Below are 17,722 nucleotides of genomic sequence, written 5' to 3'. Positions count from 1 at the left end.
ACGTTGACAACGTTCCCATGAAGTTTTGAATGAGCAAGTCTTTCATCTTCAATTGGCTTTAAAAAAAATCTAAACTCAGATCAGAGACAATCTGTGTTGTGTACGCTAAAGAACTCCAGACCCCCAGACTGTTGCCTCACTTCACACCCGTTCAGGGAATCAGCACTGATTCAGCTGGGTGGGGAGCACAAAGCTACACACGCAAGCCAGCGACAAAAGACAGCATGTATAGTCTGTAACACACACACACACACACACACACACACACACACACACACACACACACACACACACACACACACACACACACACGCGCGCGCGCACACACAGACAATAGAAGCTGTGGCCAAAACGCCGTAGTCTCCAAAGATCTTCTTTGGCCAGTCAGCATTTGGAAACCACACAGGTTTTAACGTGTAATATCCTCCCTCACACACACACACACACACACACACACACACACACACACACACACACAACACACACTCTGGGGTCAGAGTGTGTGTTGTGGTCATTAATGTCAAGGCAACACTGGAAAGCCCCTGTGGCAAGGGTCTTGGATTTCCTGCGAGTGGCTCTGCCTCACTCTCCTCTGGCAAACTGTATGAGAAACTGAGATGAAAACTTCTGATGCTTTTTCACCCACCGACATGTTGCTGACCGTTATCTTCCACTGACCTTATCCGACACATAATTAGCCATGAGAGAGGTCTGCTTTCTCACACTCCACCCTTAAGAGAAACTGACTGCACTGTGCAGCGGCGACAACACGAGTGAGACAGAGATGTTGAAAAGTGCTCAAATTATTATCCGTAAAATGCAAGATATAATGTGACATTTTCATATTTATTGAAGTGTTTTTTTTGCTGTTAAATTATGAATCCAGCATGCTTGAAATTGATCAGACATAATTATTTTCCTTGAATAAAATAATACGACCGTTTGTGGAACAGTATTGAGAAGGGAATTGACTTTAATTCACTGGTATTATTGTGTCCGGGTGGCCATGGCAACACTCCACGGGAAGCGTCATTCTCATTGTACAGTCCAATGGGAGGATTGTGTCACTGAAAGTCAATTCCATTTTTCACTTCCTCCCCCCATGCAGCAGTCCTGACTCCTTAACGATATGATGGAGGGTGAAAAGAGGTGAATCACACGTGAAAAACTGTGACCAAGTGCTGGGAAATACCGTCTTTTTAAGACTCGGTGGTCAGAGAGTCCTCTTCCAGGGGCCGAAGTCGCCATCTTTGTTCAAAAAGGTTTGGGCCTGAAGGACACATGTTGCGATTATAACCAAATTCAAACCAGAGGACCGTTGGAAGTCAATGCTGGAGCGTGGTTTTACAATGTGATTAAAGACTTTGCATCAGAGTTGGCTTGTTGAGGTTGTTTCCCCGGAGAGAGGATGCAGGGAGGAGGGGGAAGAGAGTGGGTGCGAGGGGAGGAGGAGGAGGAGGAGGGGGAGGAGGAGGAGGAGGAGGAGGAGGAGGATGGACGAAGCACAGAACAGATTCTTTGATGCCACTTTCTTTAATCACGCTCAGACTGCACGTTGAAATAGTTCACAGTTTGCATCATCCACTGCTCTAATGGTGTAGTTATAAAAAACACGGCGCACATTTACTGTTACACAACACTGACAAAATACCTTCTATTTAACATCCTCTGACTTTCACTGAGACAAAGCAAGTAGAACGATGACTTCAGTCATTACAGCATGTGAAGCACAGCTGGCGGAACACCAACGTGTTCTGTTCATTGTTGATTTAGCTTATTTTTGAAGGCATCAATCAATCGTTTGTTGGAATGATTATCTCATTTTGGAACTCACCATCAAGTCTTTGCTTCTCACTCAGTGAATCACACTTCTAGCTTCTACCATCAGCAAGAAGATTGGCTCTCGCTGGGCCCGCTAGAGGGAAGGGAGAACCAGGACGGTCAGACCCTGCTGTAGTGAAACGAGAGGTTTTCTGGAGGGAATCCGGTGCTCGGAAACACAGCCGCCTTTGTCCACAGGATACGCCAAAATCAATACAAAATAGATGTTGATTTACCTTCATGGTCATTCTTAGGTGATAGTTTGTGTTATTATTATATATTTTTATTGCAAAATAGTCCCCAGTATTATTATTTGGCTCATCTTTTTGAATGGATGCGCTGCGGAGCCACCCTGCATCAAACGAATCCCATAAATAGCACAATTCAATTTATTATTTGGCTTTGAGTGGAGGGCTTCATCGTCGTATGGCTCCAAATGCCATCACAGACGCCTCCCCAGCTCCAAGGAGCAGCATTCAGGGGAAACACTCGTACGCCAGGATATTGGCCTGGAGGGCCGGGAGGATGTTCCTCAGCCTCTCTCTCTCTGCGGATCTTGGCCTTCTAAGCGGGAGGTTTGACTCCTCCAGCGTTTCTGCAGAGCAGGCCTCTGGAAGGAGGCAGCTGTCTGGGAGCAGCTACCTCACATCCACAGTGTTACGTTGCTGCAGTGCATCAAACAGCAGATCTCTTGGTGGTTTGTGATGCTCAGTAAGGATCAGAAGCTTTGGAAGAGTTCATAGCTCATGGTGTTATTTATGTTTGTTTTTGTGGAGCCCCCGCAGGCCTCTTCACCCAGTCGATAGTTCATGTCTCACTTTGGATTCACAGAGGTGACAGTGGTGTGGGTGCTTCCACGCTGATCTCATTCACAGAGTGCAACAGCGTACGTGTGCGTATCAACCTGCCAAGTTTAATCTGAGTGAGAAAACATTTGTGGGAGAGGACCGGGGCTGTTCACCTCCACTAGATAGATGTTGTATGACAGAGACAGTTTACTCAATAGAAGTCTGCATTGAGTTGAGTTTAAGTTTGGAGTTTGAACACTTGGGCTTGGTTTCCAATTGCCAGTTAAATTATGGATCCGGTTCGCAGTTGGACCGGGACTTTTTAGTCGCAAACATTCGGTTAGCAGGCTCACTTTAGCAGGAAGACACCATCAGCCCTTCCCCTATTGCTGAGGCCAAAGATTAGTTGAGAAGATTAGTTCGGTGTTACCTCCGTTAACCAATTTTCAGCTGGTAAACCTCGTCCTGTAAAACACAAACTTGCTGTGGAAAATAAACTACAAGTATTGGTCAATCTTATATCTCATGTTGTTAATGTTTCAGGGATTAGCCTGGTCTCTTTTTTGGTATCTCGTTGCATCTGTCGCTTCGTCCACCTCACAGTTAGCGTGGTTTTCCAGAAGTCCTTCGCCGTTACGTTGGAGGTAACTCATCCATGCTTTGTTCGCCATATATAGCCAACAGATACACACATGGATCGCCTAACACCCCGACATACACACAGGCAGAAACACACACAAGCATGGACACACACACACACACACACACACAGAGACAGTAATCCCCGTGGGAAAGGCGGTCAAGGTTTATGGGGAGCGTTCATTACCTGTAAGCGATACCACACAGGCACACAGGACGAAGCGCTCTGAAGCCGGTTGGTCGCCGTACATGATCTCACAATGAGGAGAAGATACCAGAAGCAAGAAATGTGTTTTTTCCCCATCAAAACCCAGAGAAAATCCAATTTCTCATCAACAGATTGATTTGAAAGTCTTCTAAATCGATCATAAAGCAACTAATCTGTTCATGAGAGGAGTACTGCTGTTCTTCCACATCAAATGCAGCGCTATCAAGATATATGATAAGAGTAGGCATGAGAAGTCTCCATCACCTCCTCCTTTCCAAAGCTGTAAGAAGTGTCTGGATCACAGCCACGTGCTTCATTAGACTGTGTGAAAGAACTGTTTCTCTTGAAGGATTCCGCCGTGCTTTCAACTTGATTCATCGGCTCATCTAAGTGCACTGTGAGCTTGGCGAGCGTTCCATACGAGGACGATATCAACGAGGAAGAAGACGGAGAAATGGCGAGGAAAGAGAAAGCCATGAAGCCATCTCTTTCTCAGCCAACAAACTTTTGATTTTAAAAGGTGTTGACTGAAGGAAGGAGGTGAACTAACATGAAAAGCAGCAGGATGTCAACGGATCCAATACTCTCGAGACAATACGTTTCCTGGCTTTGTCCTCATCTGTCACTGTCTGAGTAGAACAACCGCAAATGGATTTCCTGATTCCACTCGTCAGTGTATTTAAACGCTTTCAGCCAACAATGCACACCATGTGGCCGAAGGATGTTTTGTGTTCAGGCTTTTCGTAAAGCAAGTGCTGAGGAGAGTTGCTTAAGTTTCACATATTTAGGAGTTTGATTCTAAGTGGGTCAAACATGACTCGTGTAGGTTAACTGTGGCTTTTATTGGCCAGTTTGTGTGTAAAAAGGGATTATTTTCTCTGTTAATTAGCACAAAAAACTACAGCTCCCATGAAGATTCTTTTCAGCGTGGCTGGTTTAATGCATCTCCCGTATCCATAACACCCTCTTGTTGCCTTTCTAGCTATCACTGGCCTCAGTCTGTGAAGGCTGGTGACATTTTACCGTCAAGAAAAGTACCGGACAAGAAACGATGTCAGGCCAGTGCTGCTTCACGATGCTGCTGCTTCACGCTGCTGCTGCTGCTGCTGCTGCTGCTGCTGCTTCCTTAAAAGGTATCACAGCGCTGAGATGCATTAGGGAAAGCAGACTTTTCCTAATAGGAAAACTGCTTTCTGGAGTTTTGGACAGGAAGATGGTGGCTTTATCTGCCTTCCTGAGTTCTGGAACAGTATTTGTGACAGTCCTTCCTGCCTTTAATGGTCCGCACTTTGGAGCTGCTCAGAGAGTAAACAGGAACAAACAAAGTGAATGAAATAGAAAGACAGTGTGCTGAGTCACACTCACAGCCTCACACACACACACACACACGCACACACACACACACACACACACACACACACACACACACACACACACACACACACACACACACACACACACACACACACACACACACACACACACACACAGAGACACACACAATCCCATGCTTGCAACCATGCTCTTATATGCATAGAATGATCACGTGCATGCATACACGCAGTAGAGGATTTTTATCAAATGTAAGTGCCTTTATACACCGCTGTAGCACTGTTCAATGATCGAAGGCCTTGAGTCACCTCCTCTTGGACTTGAACACAACTCAAAGACTGAAGTCAAGGCCCACCAATGTGCCTGTAAATAACTAAAAAGATAAAGCAGACAGTGCATTCTGGGTTGGGTCTAAATTCTGGTATTTATGTATGTTTTATTTCACATCACTGTTTCTTTATTTCATATTGTATTGCTTATTAAGTTTCCCTCTAATAGTAAAACAAATACAGACATTTTGACAAAAAGATGACCGCAACAGTCACATACAATACTTTTTCATTGAGGGTATTCAAGTGAGTGAAACAGCGCCCCCTGTGGTTCACAGCAGGTAGCACATGTTTAGTGAGTGTGTGTGTGGTAGAAAAGGACTCGGTCTGAAGTTGCTATCCTGTGATTAACAGGTAAACTATACACATAAAGTAAGAACCAATCACCTGTTGCCTCTGTCCGGACTGACAAACTGAATTGTGGCGCCGCTTCGCCTCCATGACGGACAGAAGAAAAGCCTTCTTGTCTTTGGATGACGTGAGTCAAATACTCCCTGTGTCTTTTTTTAATTATTTGTATCTCTATCCCTGTCGGTGCTCTTTGTGTTATTGTCACGTGTAATGGTCTGTATTGCTCTCGCTGCGCAGTAAACGCACTGCGCAGTGTTTGCTTGGACCTGTTGTGTTGTTGTTTGCTGTCAACACAAACACAACACCTTCCCAATTGACCCTGTTTTACATTTGTTCCATTTACTGTGTGCAGAACGTCAGCCAGTTGCTTGTTTGATGTTTTTATTGTTGTTTTATGTTTTTTATATGGGCTTGTTCGGCTGTAATATTTGCAATACTGTGTTTCATATGAAGATAAAGGATGTGTTTTTAGTATTGGCCTTTAGGTCCTAAAACGATGTTTAATACCAAACTGATGCAGACCTCTCAAAAAGGAGGATTTGCTGTTTTAGACTCATTCCAGTTGAATATATTTGGGGTTTTGCACGTTTATTGAATGCTATCCTGAGGTTTACTGTTGAGTGGTTTGTGGTTTGTTGTGCAGTTGAACAGCAGGACAAAGGTGAAGTTTAAAGGAACGGGAATGACTCGTCATCATCACAATAAAAGCACAATACTCTAAATGTGCTTTAGTGCCAGTTTCCACTCCCGGTCCAATGGAAGGACCACCTGTGTCGTCCCACTCGGCCCCTATCGCCAGCTTTCCCTGCTGCTGTTTCCTCTCAGAGGTGGACTGGAAAGATCCAGCAGGAAAACAGGGAGTCAGGCCGGCAGATAACAAGGCGGTCGCCACGATATAGTTTCCTATTAGACCAGATTAGCCTTTTATTCCAGGTGAAGCCAGCTGCAGCAGTTTCTTTTGTTAAGATCACAGTAGAGTTTACCTTCATTTTTAATGTTTTAAAGGTGCATGCCTTTAACTTACAGTCACTGTAGAGAAACAGGACCACGGCTCCACAGACGGTCCTGAGGTCAGCTCGTGTAGCTTTTGATGAACTCTGTTCTGCAGAGATGACATATTTGTTTTACACTGAGACAAATAGAAGTGACAGAGTTTTGACACTTACAATTCATATCATTTTTATGCACTGCCAATCAATGGCTGATGTCTTTGTGAATATTTAACATCGGAGGAATCAAAAGCACCGCGTCCCAGACCTCACCAATCCTTCATCTCGAAACAAAAGATCTGTGTTGAGCTGGCACACCGCTCCTTTTCTTTCTCCTCAGTTCTGTGACGTGACAGCTCTGTCGACACGTTGTGCTTCAGTTTGTCATTCTTCTGGGACAGAAACGGGTTCAGCTGCAGTTTGTGCTGGTGCCAATTACAGTCCACTTCTCTCCAACACAGCCCACAGGCAGTGTGAGGGACAGTGGGACTGTGCACAAGAATAGTACATATTAACACTGAATAAATACTTGTTTTTCTTTTTCATTTATTTTAACAAAAAAATGAATCAGTTTGTCACAGTTGTTTAGGTCTTAGGTGGCACTGCAGGAAAAGTAAATCAATGGTGCATTTCAGCTCCTACATAAATGATATTAAATACAGTGTACAGTGAATATTTGCCGGTTCTCAACGTCCTCTATGATAGTAAATGTAATATTTTGTGTTTTGAACTGTTGGTCGCAAAAAAAGCAAGTTGAATATGTGAACTTGTGCTCTGGGAAATTGTGATGGGCGTTTTTTATTGGTCTCTAATATTTTGTTGACCCAACGATGAATTGATTAGTCGAGGAAATAATCAAAAGGTCACCGGTACGCCAGCCATTAAGAAGCATTTTGTACGTCCATAAAGTTGTGGGACTTATAAGAGACAGATTCATATATCACACTTCATTCTCTGCTCAAGTAGGCATTATTACAATATATATTTACATAGAAAGTAGTTGTTTGATGCTATATTAATGCCGAGAATATCAATTGTTGCACCTTTTGATTAGTTGTAATTTTGACAAATAGCAGCCTGATTCTCTCTTTTCCTTTCCTCGTCAACTTTCAACATCAAAGGAGAGTAAAACACACCCACCCGCACACACACCTACACACACACACCTACACACACATTAAACTCTGGTCTTGGTCTGGCGGATGAGTGTCCGTCCAGCTGGGGTCCGGTTTACATCTGTGTGCCACTGCCATCGCAGGCTTTGCACAAAGGCGTGTGTGTTTATGTGTGCAGATTCCCTGGTGTTCTCAGCAGCGGGGGGTGTGTTTGTTCATGGTAGCAGCTTCCTAAAATCCTTAACACCCCCCACTGAGGAGACCCAGGCCACTTAGATCTCTTGGTAAAGGCGGGAAACACACAAACACACATAGCTTTCGTACCTTTAGACACAATGAGATGCTATCGACGCCATCAGGAGGACAGCAGAGAGGGAGCCCGTAACTGTCTTTAGTCCAGAGGAATGCTTTCAATCTGGCAAAGCTTCAGCTTCTCAGATGACATTTGGCACCAGCGGCGTCCTACATATGATTGCATGAGCAGGAATCTATCGCGCCTGTAAAGGTTGCATTCCGGTGCGACTGGGAGTGTGTGTTTGCCAGCATGTGTGTGTGTGTGTGTGTGTGTGTGTGTGTAAGAGAGAGAGAGAGAGGGAGACAGAAGGGAGAGTTAATCATCACGTGTGGGGTGACAGCGGATTCATCCACATGTGTGTGACGCTTCAGGGGCAGTTTGAGTTCAAACCCAACACATTTTGTCTCGTCTCATGCCCCCTGCTTGTTTTTTATCATTATCTTCCCAAAAACATTGGAACGGTTAGAATCCTCATTGTTGCTGAAGTTTAAATCCCACATGCCGCTTTATTTTCGGTTTTGGCGGACGACGTGGGAACGAATAAGATTCTCATCGAGCTGCCACACTGTGTAGGAAAACAATATTCCTTTGTTCAGTCATCATATTCCTTTGATGCCGGAGGAATGACCATGTGAGACAGACGTGCAGGGAAATGGATCATTTAAAACAGAGAACATAGAAAAAAGGGTTATTTTAAATGTGAAGAAAGAAGTGTCGAACAAATCAGATTCACAGGGGAGGGAAGCACAGGAGGGGCCTCTTCAAGCTTTTGACTCATCATTCAGGCGGACTATGTTTCAAATTAAAGTTTGGCTTCAACTCATCGATCTTCAATCAATATTTTTCACAATTCCAGAGAGTCTCATCACACCACATTGTGGACTCTTAACCTGGCTCTTCGTATCAGTTCTATTTTTAAAATGTCATAATTTCTTGCTCCACTGGGAATCCTCCATCTTGCTGATGAATTATTGAAGTTTTCAGTTTGTTTGAAACTCAGATGTTGTGCTATAAAGCAACGATGAACTCTGTTGTTGACATCTTTGGCGCTCGGCTTTAATGAACCCAGAATGATTTGAAAAGGACTTTAATCCAAACCGAAGCTCCTCGTGGATCTCACTTACTTCATGTCGAAAACAAGGCGATGGATAAGAAGGCTGCACAGAGTGGGTAAAGTGGATTCAGTGTTCCTTCTTTACATACTAAACAACGGTAAACAGTTGCCTGCGGTAGGGGGGAGGATCCCTGGAGGAATGGGTCGTTCACTGGGGAGGTGATGCATCATGGGTAATCCTGTCGCTGAAGGAGTAAATGTAGCCCTCGGTGAGGGATGAACTAAAAATGACTGTGACATGAGAACAAATACAAACACGCATGATCTTTCTCACTTTGTAGCTGTTTTCACTCCTCAAATACACATTTTCTCACCTCCTGACAGTTGTCCTTCATTTTTTCCGTACATTTCATATTTTCATTTATTGCCGCTTCAGATGAACAGTTTGTTGTTGGGAGCTCGACTGTGCAGGAGCTTAAGGGGAATCCTGCAGTCACTTTTACATTCTTATATAAAAGGGATGCTCCGAGCAGCAGCAGTGGCCGCCAGCAATTACATTGCATTTCATTGGGGAAATAGACTTCTTGTCTTCCCTCTCATCTTCTTACACATCCGAGGAGCACAACAATCAGTGGCAGCAGCTGATGGCCTGATACACACGGGAGGTTATGTGGACAGGACGCGTTAAACATCTGTCTCAATGTGGAGATAACGCTGACCGATGACATAATTCCTGGCTGATTTAGATAAATAGCCTGCAGTTACAACAGCAGACACCCCCCTCTACCCCGTTGTTTCCCCTCTCACACACAGACACACACACCAGGATGTGGACAGTGACACATCCACGGCGGTATTAGCTTGTAGTCTCTGGTGCGAGAGATAAGATAGGATACAGGAGATTAATGACTGTGTTGTTGTTAAAGCAGTGGAACGTCTGGGTCACACCGGCAACACTTACTCTACTGTACTGCACAACCGTCTGCATGCCTGACTCAACTAATGCCCTCCTGCAAATTGAATGAATTAGGCTTTAAATCTCTTTCCACTGGAGGAGGATTATGTAATCAAAGTCACATTTCATATAATGAGCGCGAGGCCGTTCTGAAAGGTTAACTGGATTTTTACTCTCACTCCCTTTGCTGTGAAATTGACCGAAATCAGAAACCTATGCAATTGCACCCGATCCCGAGGTGGAAACGGGTAATTTAAGAACAGAGCGAAGCCGATGGTGACGTTAACATCTGCTCTGGTGCCGTACTCAGGAGCGGGATGAAAGAGAGAGGCCAAAAATCAACATCCAGGACTCATCGATTGCTCCTTCTGTTGTGAGTCTGTGTGAATTGCTGTTCACTAACCGGGCCCATGTGTGTTGCGCTCGTCAAACAGCAGCAGCCACAGGCATGTCGTTAGATCAGCGCAGGAAAAAGCTTCAGGGCTTCACGTTGAAAGAAACATGCTCGTCCAGCTTCAGACCTGGCAACCCGGGGCTGCTCTCCTGTTACAGCCCGACAAATGATCTCCAACTGGAAACTGAAGAAGTTTGGTTGAAATGAATTTGCCAAAAACAGAAATATCTGCCAGCACAGAGGCGTACGTCCTCTCATCCCCAGAGAAAACACTCGGCTGAATCCAAATCCTAGCAACCCAGACATCTCGTGGAAATAGATTTACATAATGCCTGGCAAAAGCATAATGTCTGGCAAAACAGTGGTGTGGATTGATTCTGATGTTTGGAAATATACGCCCAGTACAATCCCAAACCTGGCAACCCCAGAACACAAAGGGGTTTTGGTGCAAAGAGGCCAGTGAGATCAAGCGTCTCTGGAAATGGGCTCGATCTGATGCCAGCAAGCCAGAGATTGATGATCTGCAGTGTAACCCCAGAGGTTTGAGTGTTCCTGATCTGAATCCTCTGAGAGCAGAGTAGCCTGATGCTGCCTTCATGTGCTGTCAGAGAAAAACGAAGTAGATCAATCAAAAATCTAACAACGCGAGGAAATAACCACTGTGAAGTTTGACAAGAGTTCAGGCAACACTTATATTAATGCTTCAAAAACAATCTCACCTCAAGATCCATTCAGTAGCTGTGATGGAGCTTTTGATCATCAAGCATGATCTTCATCAGCAGATGTTTGCCCCAGGTGTTCAAATTTCCATTTTTCTCCTTAGTATTTATTCATGTTGGCTTTAAAGTAGATTTTAAATTCACGTGATCTTTTTTTGATCTGTCACTTCAACCTGACCTCACCATATAAAAGGTTTGCATTTCATGCTAAACGTCATGTTGTAAGTTATCACGGTGAATCCCAGCCCGAATGGAAGTAAACTAAACACCATATAAAATAATCCAATATCTCTTGACTGACACTCGTCATTCTATGCTGACGAACAGTCAGCTGCACTGGTGAAAACCTCGACCCAGTACTGACCTCCGTTAAAAAAAGAAACCTCCGTCTAACCTTCCTGCAATCAGACGGCCACTTTTATTGGCTGCCAAAGTTTAAAAGTGGAAAGTCCGTCTCCCCCGTCTCCGTCTTTCGGAGGAGAAGACAGCCGGTCTGCACACTCCGTCGGGGTCGGAGGTCCTCGCTGAACGTTGAGTGTGTTTGGCGAGTTCTGAGTGAGATTCATCGTGCTCTCACCTGACAGTCCTGACAATAACTCACCACCACGTGTACTCATGCCCTTGAAGAGGTATGTGCAGGTAACAGGGTGTAATATAGTGACGACAGTACGCTGAATGGTGGCTGAGGACTCTGGACTTACTCCAGACACAAAGAACAAAGAAGCCACCCGGCGGGGCGGTTAGGAGAAGAAGCCTCTTTGTTTTTGATTATTTACAGTGTCATCGTTTGGTGAACAGGTGTGTGTGTGTGTGTGTGTGTGTAACTGTGTGTAACTGTGTGTGCATAAAGGCAAGCTTTTGTAGGGCAAATCCTTTATGTACAACCTTTATCCAACCATGAGCTAAAACTAGATATTTTACTCAGATGTACACATTTATTTGCAGTGTTTCCAGCAAAAGCAATTCTTTTTAGGCAACTTTTGCTTTCTTTGAGTAGGAAAAACAAACAAACTTGATCACACGCACACTTCCAGGCTGCAAAAGGAATTGGCCTCGATTAAGACGTCCCACAGAAATGTGGAAAACTGTCAAGGAAGGGAAGTCCCGTCGGGCCTGCAGCTGCTTTCTCACAGACATTTGTACATTTGTCTCGGGTGGCAACTCTGGTACTGATTAGTGGAAGAATTTTATCAATACAATTATTCTTTGCATGCACCCTGAGTTAACATCTCGCCTTGTTACTTGGACGAGCTTTCCTGCCATCCTTTAATGCAAAACGTCTTTCCTGCAATGAAAACCAACCGCAGGCGTATATATCCGTTGATGATATCTGGGATAGACTTTGCGAATGACCTCAGCTGGCTTTGCTGTTGATCATCAGTCCTTTCTGGCAGGAAATGAACTCTGTTGTGTTTGACTAAAGTTACCATACAATCATTAACAAAACTGGCAGAACCTGTACAATTGCATAAGAGAGGGAGAGGAAGCAGTGCCATTGTAATTTTCCTTCCAGTCAAAATCCAGCATGACCATTATCCACGAGTTCCATGAGTTCCATGAGTTCCATGAGTTCCATGAGTTCCATGAGTTCCACGAGTTCCATGAGGTAAAGGGTGTGGTCGGTATTGCAGTGGGTTGAAACGGGCCCCTGCCAGTGAACAGATAGGTGCCCAGGAATGAAGTAGTTACTTGATGCAGATGCTTGACCAATTCTTAATCCAAACCTTGTTTCCGTCTGTTTCCAAGCTCAACTTTCCTGTCTTTGCCTTGTGTGTCTTCTCCAAAACAACCCATATCAACATTCTCTGATCCGGTGACCAGGACAACAGTGTACGTTACAAAACACCCAACCATCAACTCCAACGTCCTCCTTGAGATGTTTGCTGGTCACGTACTGTAATGTCACACTACGTCCAGCTTTGCTACTGAGTTAGAGACAGTTAGCAACCACACAAATAGTTTCATTTACTTTCAGCGTGAGAAGAGGCTGGAAGTCATGTACGACTAAAAGAGCTGGTATTCTCAATGATATGTCCAGATGCCACCAGCTACAGGAACGAGAGAAGTAACAGCCAGTGTGAGTTGCATGCTTTTCTTTTCAGCATATGAAAAGATAATTGCTCCACCTGGCAAGTGCACAGTGGACAAGACACTGATTGCAGGAACTTAGACTTCCTTAGTTGTATTTGACAGACGAATGTGATAGAAGTTTCAAAAACAAAGTATTACGATGAGTCCACAGGGTCAACGGTCTGAAGTCCTTTTATTGAGGTTTTTATGTTTATTTTCAACTGATGCTGATGTCTTCAGTGCATGCCAGCTCATCAGTGTTATCTTAATGTCACCGTGTAATGTTACAGAAGGCAGACTGAACACTGTTGAGAAGTGAAAGGTCCTAATTCGGAGCATAATGAACACAAAGACATCAAAAGGACGACTATCATTGACTCACAAACTCTATAAGCAATATCCAGCTCCATTAAGACCTAAATCTAATCTAAAAGATAACGATTACATTGAACACACAACACTACAACCCACATTAATACTCTGAATTGAATGTTATCCCTACTCTGTCCCTCTGCTGAATCCTTCTATAAGCCACACTTGCACCCAGCTTCATTCACACATCATTGCGTGTTGTGAAGTCAGGTTCTGTATGAACACAACATGTACGATCGAGTGAAAAAGTGTTGGAATTTGGAAAAATCTGGATCCTCGTCTGGAAAAGTGACTTTTGATCGATGCTCAAAAAATGTGATCCGCCCACAGCTCAGACGTGTGTCGTCCCGAGGTCTGAATGGAAACGCTGGATGCAGCGATGGAGATTACTTATGGTCCGGAGGGGCTTTTTGTCAGAGCAGCAAAACATGAGGGGAAGAGGCCGGGGTCGTCCCGAGGCAGATGTTCATACCAGACATTTGGATGAGACGCCACCTTCACGCATTCAAACGAGACATGAAGTTCCCTGAGTACGATCCCTTTACCGTGACACCATTTGGCCTCTAGATGAGTGCAAGAGTGATATTCAGAAGACCTTCGCAAACCTGGAACCGTCAGCAGTGAGCAATTGTTCGGAACATTCTTCAAATTGTATGTACAAGGACGGCTTTTCTCCCGAGACAACACGTCGTTGTCGTAATCTCAACACTGATCGATTCATCATGTCTGTCTGTCACGAAGCATTTTGATGCGAAGCAGACAAGAAAGGAACTTTGGGGGATTTTCATCCAAAATATAAACTTTATAGCTCATGTCATTGATTCATCAGTTTAAATTATTACAATGGACTCTTGTGTCTTCACATCTTTTTGGGCGTTAGAACACGCTCTGTGATTTGGAATGAACTTTGATTGCAGTGTGTGTATACGTTCATAAATGACTCAAATCTCCCAGCAGCCCAAACTCGTTAATGAGCATGTGCGGATTTAGAAATATACTCACAGCAACGGGTGAAATAAAGCTTAAGATGTATACAAGACGTGTCAAGTTTGTTTCATTTGTGAAAAAGAAAGTCCTTGAAAAGAAAGTAAGTGTGACAGAGGAGAGAGAAATGCTGAATGTAACATAAACAGACAGTTTAATTCACAGAAAATTTGGTTTTCAACAAACTTCTCGACCCTGGAAGGTGATGATGGACAAAAATGTTTCAACGGTGTTTGCTTTATGAGAAAAAAAGAAGTGAGAAACCCCAGTGAACATATTCTGCTGTCCACAGAGTGAAATATGGCGGAGGCAGACTCACGGCACAAGGCCTGACCACGTCTCTGTTTACCCGCCGTGTTTTCTTCTACATCAGTGGAAGGAACGGTGTCAGCACACAGTGCATATACACACTCATGAATATGTATACACGTACATGCACTCTCGGATTTACGTAACACACTAATTGGTGTTGTATGAGGCTGTTTATACTGTATTTTAGTCAATTTGATCAATCTCTCTGTAGGCAGGCTGTCATCTGGCAGCCATATTCGAGGGCAACTCTGAATTCTGTGGCTGTTCTAGTGGGAACTGGTTATTTTACAGAGGATCCAGTTCCATGTTTTTCATAGTATTTATCTAGTAAAGTGAGCATTAGTGGTAAAGAGTAGGATTGTGCGTTGATACATTAGCTCCCCAGCCAAAACACACAGGTACGCCCAGCTTGCACCAATAACCTGAACAGAGACAGAAGAATGCTGTTTTCCTTACATTCACCTTGATCCATTTTCTATGATCATGTATCATTTGTCTGCTGGTGCACCACTAACTTCAAGTTGTCCAAAGCCTTTATAAACTCGGGATAAAGCACGTGCATGAAATATAAAGAAATGAATGGTTAGTTTTCAGCAGCCCAGTGATGCAGCGTGCATCGCGTCCGTGTTACCGAACAAGTACAGGCAGAGGAGGTGAAGAAAAGGAGAATGTGCCACTTTGAATTTTAAACTCTGCACGACTTCACACATTTTGTCTTTTGTTCAGGTTCATCTGCTGCTTTTGTCAGTCGAATCATTTGTTTGCGACGTTGACGAGGAAGTCAAACTTTCCACCACACAGTCAAACAACGTGATTGGCTCTACCTTTGTCTCTAAGAATGGATGCCTGTGCGCACACAAGTCAATGCACCAACGCACGTTTGCACTGTTGTCTGCTTCTGGTTCTCACTGTATTTATTTCTGGCGCTCCCTTTTTATTTATATGTTAAAACGTGTCGAGCCCTGCATGCACCAGGCATGAATAACATTATCCAGTGTAAAGTATGGGGAAGGAAACTGGGAACTGAAACGTGGCTTTAATGCCAGGCATCTTTTAAAAAGCACACAAATAAGTTTTTTAAATTACTTTTTGGTTCATACACTCGTCTTTCTTTTAGAAAAATGTAGATTCAGAATGATTTCTGTCCCCATTAAATGTGTATAATCTACATGCTATACATGTTACAATCCTTCCTCAAAATGCATCACGTTTAGGACTTCTTATTTTTCCACCTTTTTTCCCCACCTCGCTGCAGCAGCGCAGCCAAACACTGAATGAATGAACAATATCTGGCTGCTGCCGTGTCCTCCCCTGACTGACCTTCCATTACACTCGGTGCTTACATTTACTCTTTAAATGCCGAGCAAAGCACTAACACAGAATGACAATTTAACATGATAATTACCATGCCGACTGCAGACTGGTCCCTCAAACACGCAATTGATCCTACATACAGAGTCAGTGAGCAGAGTCGAGGGAAGCCTGTTCGGAAGTCCAGCTTTTGGCATTTTACAGTTCTGCAGTTGGAGCCAGGAACCTATAAGGACGATTACACCCGGAGACATTAATGACATCCACTCTGCAGCAGTACATCTAAAGATAAATGGGAATTTAAATGCAACTTGAGAACACTGGCATTTCTCACTGCTTGGCACGTTCTCTGACACGGAGTCTTGAACACCTGTAAGCACAGCCATGCTCCTACAAAACAACGAGAGAGGGAAGGACACATTAAAGTGGAGCTGTGCATATGTTATGTTATCTTTCACTTTAATAAAGCAGCTTAACCTTGTAGCTCATGTCCCTGCCAGTCACTCTGAGACTGAATGGTGGAGCCCTACTTTGTTTCCAGTGGTTGGGCTACCTCCTTTGTTAACATTGCGTTTGAATTTCAGCTTAAAAAAACACCAGAAGCACTTGCTATCGTCTGCGTGACCTGGGACACACACACACCTCTGAAGCCACGACATTCCCCGAGCTTTGTGAATAAGCCTCATAATGCTGCAGACCCCATATACCTCCCAAACCTGAGGGCTGGGGGCGCTTGTGTCAGTCACAGGGAGCGTGTGAAGGGAGCGAAAAAGCAAAGAAAAAGAGACGAAGCTGAGGGTTCTAAAAAACACAAAGAGGCCACGATACTTTTCAAAAAGCTTCAAGATTGAATAAAGCTGCGACAAATGAAAACCAAAGAAAAGGCCACGATGACACGAAAGATGTCAGGATAACAAAGTGAGGTGGTGACCAACACGTGATGTTCAGCCAGTCAACCGTCAGTCAGACGACTAGCTGTGAATTACACGTCAACCCACTTCATTGAAAGCTAATCTGCTCAGCAGCTCCCCGGCGTTCATTCTCCTCACACGGCGTTCATCACTGCTGCCAGAGGGTGGATCGACACCTACAGTGGGTCAGAGGTGCTGCGAGGAATCCTGGAACTCTGATAAGAAATATTTAAAATATGAGCAGCGGAAAACGCTGCTTATCGAGCATGAAGTTGACTCCTTGGTTCCCCTTTCCAGCTGCCTCACGCTAGTCTACATTTATCAGCGCTACCAGGCTCCATCGGCTTTATTCGATAAGACTTGATATCCAATATCACCACAGCATGGTTTTATTTAAACCTGCTGTTGTAGCTCTGTCAGTAGGGACTTGTCTTACCTTCGAGTCGCCGGTTCAAGTCCCTGCACTGGCTGGTAGCTGAAGGGGTGCCGGATGCAAGGAACTAAACCCCCAAATGCTGCATAGTAGCTGTCCACTGCTCCTGAAACTGGGCAGGGATAAATGCAGACACTAAATGTGACAACAACAGTTTATTTACATCTCACAATTTATTTTCTTTACAATGAAATGTATTGAATTCAACTCTTATCTTCCACTACATTTCTGAATGTCTGTCGGCAGCACTGCAGTCTATCACCACCACAAACGGCTTAGGTTCACAACATGGAATTTCCCGAAAACAAAATACCCCCCTCTCAGACTCAAAGCCAGACGC

This window comes from Melanostigma gelatinosum, assembly GCF_949748355.1.
Source record: "Melanostigma gelatinosum genome assembly, chromosome: 20".
In the NCBI taxonomy this organism is placed as follows: Eukaryota; Metazoa; Chordata; class Actinopteri; order Perciformes; family Zoarcidae; genus Melanostigma; species Melanostigma gelatinosum.
The sequence above is the reverse complement of the archived record's forward strand: the minus strand, read 5'-3'. Positions refer to the sequence as shown.